This window comes from Tigriopus californicus, chromosome 9 (genome assembly GCF_007210705.1).
Source record: "Tigriopus californicus strain San Diego chromosome 9, Tcal_SD_v2.1, whole genome shotgun sequence".
Lineage (NCBI taxonomy): Eukaryota > Metazoa > Arthropoda > Copepoda > Harpacticoida > Harpacticidae > Tigriopus > Tigriopus californicus.
The window spans coordinates 2,649,693-2,656,375 of record NC_081448.1 but is presented as its reverse complement, the minus strand read 5'-3'; positions in this window follow the sequence as shown (position 1 = coordinate 2,656,375).

Below are 6,683 nucleotides of genomic sequence, written 5' to 3'. Positions count from 1 at the left end.
ACGTAGTACTCGCAGGTGTGGTGTCCAATGAATACTTACTGAATTTTGGATGGGAGACCAGAAGATTTTAGTGATACTAGTGAATAAGCCTTAGGCAAGTCCGGTGGTGGCTTTTTTCTCATCGAAGAATGTGAACCGCCACACCAGAAATGACCAAAGAATTTACCTGAGGATACATGAACAAAGTAATATCCTCTGGATGATTTGCCCAAACGAGTTAGTGGTTAAGAAGAAGGTATACAATATTGGTTTGGTTACATCCTTGCATGATATCAATTTCGATTAATGTTGTAATGGAGTTGTACGAGAAGCATTTGAATTCATTTTGAAATACAAAACAATTTGCGATTGTTCGAGAAATGCAATAAGACGATTACAGTTAACACACATTTTCAAACCGATTAAAACACAACGGCTACTTGTGCAAAAATGAATTCGAATTTGACCAACAATTGTTACAGATTCAAGGAAAACAACTGATAATCACGTATGCCAGCAATCAAGCCTTTTTTTCCCGTTGATCAAACTCATTAGCCTTCTCCTAAGATTGAGTCTTTCGGAAAAATTAGCCTAAGAGATATCGAAACAAAATACAAAATATTTGCCACAGGGACATGTTGTTTTGGTCTCCTTCTCATTTTACGTGTATATTAATTATTCAATGACCACAAGTCCAATCTCCTTCTATGTAGATGAAGACCAATTATGTCTATTGCTGTGAAACAAAAATCCCGGCCCATTTGGACATTGATTGTTGTCATATGTGGATGAAGGTCAAGGAATTGCATTTTTGTATGAGCTTTTCGTATAAGAGTCCAAAATGCGTTCAAATCAAATGAATTGCTTAAAGTTGATCGAGTTTGCCCAATTAATAGAAAGTTCTAAGCCACTCATACCCGTTATATACAACGTCGAAAAACTTATAGAAAAATGTTTTTGGTGATTTCGATCAGTTCGTCGAAAGAAAGAAGAATATGTTTGAATTAATCCAATAAAAAGGTCTTTCCTCGGCTTTTATGATCCTTCATTACTATATTAAAGTTTCCACATAGAGGTTGCCATTAACTACATTGTTTACTTCATAATATTATTATCATATCTAAAAAATAGCCACTGAACTAAAGGTTCCAAAGTGAAGACAATGATAACAAGGAATTTAATGCCCATATGACTGCTTTTATCAATTAAAATACGTAACACGCAAGTAGCATCTTGTCATTTATGCACTAATGTTGTGGTTGTTGTTGTTTTTGTCGATTATCGATTTGCAACAAGTAACGAATCGGTAATGAAAATTCAATGCAACCAGCTGATCCAGTTATCATTGATTAATAACGTACTGGGTCCCCCCCCCTTCCCCTCCCGCCTTGATAACGAAATTGAGATGCAGAGGTCCATCTCAGTTCCCAAAGGGGGAAGTGTGCCTCAGGGCTGAATCCCTTATGAGAGCAAATGCATTCATAGTGCGAACTGATCGTTAACATATCTAACTAGATTGCATGGAGACGAAACTCAGATGAGTCAATGTTGATCGTTTCTACCCACATCTCAACATCTGGATGACTCCAATGGATGACTTTTGAAGGAAAGAGGAATCAACAAAGCAAGAGAATTTGATCGATATCTCGTCTCGTGTGCTCTGTTCCATTTATATGTGTGAGAAATAGTGACTAAAATTGTCCATTATCTCATGACCAATAATATTATTTTGAGCCTAACCGTGGAACCTTCTATCACTAACTACAGCACTCATCAAAATCATGTACGATCTTATTGAAAAAGCAAAGTAAGAAAGTAGAAGCTTTAAAAGCTCATTTTTCGTCAAAGTGAATAAGTTACAGAAAGTGTGGTTTCGATAAGATTTTTTTTTAAGATTCATGTTGTATTGCTTTAGAAAAAAAATCGAATTAGGTGAAATGACTTGTTTGGGAAATTGTAATTGAAACGTAATTTTAATTCTTTCCAATTATGAGAATGGTACGAATACTGATAAGGGCCATTAGACCCTTTGTTAACTAGATGTTGCTAAATTTACTCACGGACTTCTAGAGATATGGACTGCAAACGGAAGCAAAAATGTCCTATCTCCTAAACCGCTCATCTTATTCCAAATAAGCACTTCATACGACCACAAGGTCTTGTTGAATAGATGAACTCAGCCAAGTTTGAGCCTAAGCCTATGCTTAGGGAACTCAGGAGACATGTTCAAAGTTATGTAGTAAACACTACATAAAATTTGAATTTTCGGCCTGCTCTTGGTCAGCTAGATAAGCTTTTGACAACATAACTTTGAAGCGATCGACTTTGCATGTAAATGATATAAACTTGACCTACCGTTAATTGAAGAGATCTACGTTTCTTATTTTATTACTTTAATTCGAAAAGTGGCTCAGAGTGGCTCTGACCAAGAGCAGGCCGATTTGCCGGGAAGCTCGTTCGCTGTCCATATTTCTAGAAGTCCGTGGTTAAAGTTATCTATGTTATATTTTGCAAATATTTGACTTTCTTAGGCCGCCATCTATTAGTAAATCCTAAGAACACGGTACATAACTACAATTACGCTGAAAAATATCTTTGCTCTGCACATTCGCCAATTGTTTCAATGTAATTGCAATTGATTACATTATTTACGTATGCAAATGTAATCACTTGCAGGTTTAAGCATTTCTTTGTTTATACATGTAGAGTTTCATTTCTGGGATGAATCCCTGGGAAACAGATTTCTAACCCTCGAGATGACAGATAAACAACAACCGTCATTATTCAAGGAAAGTCAAGTATAGCCTTTATCTTGCCATTTGTAGACTTTTCATGCATGTACATATGTAAAGCAAAATATCCCCCCATCCGCCAATTCTTCTTTCGATGTTTTCCCTCTCCCAAGGACAGAAACCAATAATTCGAAAGTCATGCTCCAGATTCGTTGGCGTGGATTCGCCTCCACCCTTTCAATTGTACTGGCTGTGCTCGTCTCTCCGAATTGACACTTGCCAATAAACCTCTAAACCCAGAAGAATGTAATCTGCAACAAACTACAACTCGTAGAGCTCTTCGTTCCCAAAGAAAAGGTGCTCTCAAAAACGACTCGTCATCATCGTCATACGAATCTCGGTCACCAGGGTTGGTGACATATCATTCCCGTAGTCCAGTCGCCTCCGGGCAAGCATTGTTGGAAAATTGTTTCCTTGTAACAATAACGGACATGCAATTCATTCAGAGACTCCAAAGCTCGGACTTCTTCCTCTCGAATACACCACTACTTGTACTAATTCGTATACTGAACATGTCCAGTGTGGTATGTAGTACAATGAAGGGTAGCCAGTCAATCGGTGACTACGCTTACGTACGTACGTAACGATGACCACGGCAAGAATAAAATGCAATCTTGAGTCCATTACCGACTTCCCAAATTTATTGCCGACTCAGTACTCTCCCAAAGTGGTTTATAAAATCGTCATTCATTACGTAGTTCGATCGCCTGATCGTATTTCTTGATACTCTTCAGGCCTCATGAAAGAGCCATTTATGTCACAATTACAATAGATCGAGAGCGACGAAGTTGGATTCTAGGTTCGTCTACGTTTTTCCCGGTCAAAAATTGTAACCAGCAGTTGTTGGCTGTTGGGAGTTTCGTTTGGACTCGATATTGACTTAGTTTTTGCTATAATCCAGTTGATGGCATGCCATTCCAATATTGTCCTGGTGTTCTAGGATCTATTGGAAGTAGTAGACCAGGGAGGAAATCGGATTACCAACGGTTGTGTACAATTAAGGCGTCAGTGGCTCAAATTAAGATTGACGGACCTGCTCGGACGAAGGCCTCCAAACCAATCAACTTGGGCCTGTCTTGTTTGTACATAATTATGCATGATTGTTGCCACATAAACACACACACACACGCCGGAGTCATTCACCAATGGTTTAAAACTCGGTTTGGCGTTTGTTTTATAGCATCGAAAATAAAAAAAGAGTCGTATCAGACGATTTGGTAAAGCCCTGACTGTCTTTGATTCATTGGAAACGTGGAGTCACGAAATGTTTGGAAAAGACGCATATTTTAAGGTTGTCCCACCACTGGAAGTTACTCCAATTGAAAATGAAAAGAACAATGGTGTCTTTTTGTTTTGGTGATGGGCTTGCTTTGATCGAGGATGCATTTGACTCGAAAAAGAAGCGTGATTCACCGAATGTTTTCATTTGTTTGTCAATCCTTGGGTTTTCTCATCGGAAACGTACCAAACTGAATCGGTAGTCTACTGCGTACATACAATCTACTACTGCAAGGAAGTCTCGGGAGATTTAGGACGACTCCTAAGCAATCAAAACAATCATAGAGATTCCTAGAGGAAATGTCTCCAGGAAGGATATCAAAAGCCATCATATTTGGAGTCCAAGCGGTCGATGCTTCTCAGTTTAAAAATTGAACTTACTTTTTGCTATTAGATATATGAATTCAGTCATCCTCAGTTTGACCACGTGTACTGAAATGCTATAACGTACGAGAACGCATCAACTTACCGTCCAATTGCTCTATACATTTCTATGGCTGGCTCCTTCGAAAGGGTGAGAATGTTTTTCGAGACATATCGTGCCATTTCAACTCATTGGTACCATTTGCAATGTCTCGAATTGCTCGAATCAGTTCGAGCAACTTTCGACACGTCGTTAGCTCTGTTCCAGCTCTGCCAGGAGCTCAATGGATTGTTTCCTCCGATGACACACATGAATCCAAATCAAGATGCCATGCAGGATAATTAAAGTGAGCTAGACAGTCACTTGGAATCGCTCAAACAGAACGACCAAACAAACAACTTCATCACCCTCATTCTTTGAGAACTTTTCTCACCTCAAAAAAATAGCATTCGCCCTCGACTTCCAGGCGATTCAAACGGGGTCATGAGATAAAACTTGGGATTGAAAGAGGAAGACTAACCTTGACAACCTCAAAATATTAAAGTGTGTACAAATGATGCTAAATGATTGCTTGACGCACAAATTGATAAAAACGTTGCCATTGTGCCGGAAAACTCATTGGGAGTACCTCGAAACCGGAAGAAATCCGCGAGCAAACTCCATTCATCCCACTGTTCAACCACATTGAAGGATCATTCCAGGCCAAGTTTTACAAGGATCGAATTGTAAATCGGAATCTCCATTCACGCATTCTGGATTGTAAAATGAAACAAAGGGGAAAATGTGTAGCTTGGCAGTGTGGCAAGGTCTAGCATTTCCCCAATACTTCTCAAGGAGAATTGACTTTCATTGACAAATTGGCAATCCTGTCGTGACAAGTTCTCATAGGGCGCATTTATTGGCAATTCTCGCAACATGTACGACATAAAGAAAACCATTGGACTTTATGTCTTGTATGGTTTGTGCCAAAACTCGTGACGGATGGCTAACCCAATATTGTTTGAACAGTTCTTGGCTTCCAAAAAGTCGACAGAGAACAGGGGCAACATGTTTTCAAACACTTCCCCATCCATTGAACGAGTCCGTCTCTGGCAGCTTTGCCATTTCCTAGATTCATTGGCCAGATTGAGCCATCGGCCAGAAACCGCTTGGAAGTATGCCTTTTCTTTTGAAAGGAAGGGTGTCAAGTAAGTTGGCAGCCCTGTTGCCTTTTGAGTTGGAGCATTTGACACATTTGATGAATTACTTCCATTACACATGGTTCAATTGATTGGAATAGGGTGTCCTCGCTCGATTAGACTGATTGTCACCCAAAAACAACGTTTGTCGGGCAACTTCTAGCAAGCCTCACTTTAGCCAAATGAAAATTACGCTCAAGTACGTACATACAGAAGACCACCATTATCCCCAGGCTTCTGGAAGCTGGAATCTTGTTCCTCGAAAAGTTACTCCTTTCGCTCAGGGAAATGAGTGTTAGTTTATCTTTAACAATCTTGTCTTCCATGTTCTGTTGGGCCTTAGGACCTGTTTCAGAGGCCATCTTATGACCTTGAGAAAATTGGGTTATTCATGCCTATGGCTCTTTAAGAACCTCTCGCAATTCAGGGGCAATCCGTTTGAACTTGAGCATTGGATTTCAATGGGGTCCTATCTCCTCTTAATTGGAAATAGGAGCAATACTCCAAATTAGTTTATGGGGCTTGTTTGGATTATGGAGTGGTTACGTGGCTTTAGGCCATAATAGAGCCATCTTATTTTAGACCCGGTGCGCCGCCCAAAGTCAATAAACACTCTAAATTGGTCGACAGTGATGAGATTTGCACCAAGACAAATGGAAACGTATTATCCGAGGGAGGAAGACAATCCTCGCAGTCCCACGTGGCCCTGAAAAAGAGTTCCTAGGGGAGATTGTGGGCACATTTAAGGAAACTAATAAATTGGAGCCCTGATCTTTTTACGAGCCAGGGTAAAGCGTTCATTTCATTTGAGTGATTACCCAATGACTCAAAACAAATTCCCAAGAAGAACTGCCCAGGGATGTCTTCGAAGCGGGGCAATTCCTTAGTTCCATGTTTAGGATGTTCATTGTGTCTCGGACCAACAACATCTATGTAATGGTGTGCGTACTTACCGATCTCTGTACTACATACACTTCTGTAGTGCACAGACAAACAACAAAGGCAATCAAGGTTTTTCAAGTGCAAGGAGTGGTCAATTTTTTTGCCATCATTCAAGAGCGCGAAAATGCCGCAAGACATTCAGCTGAGTGC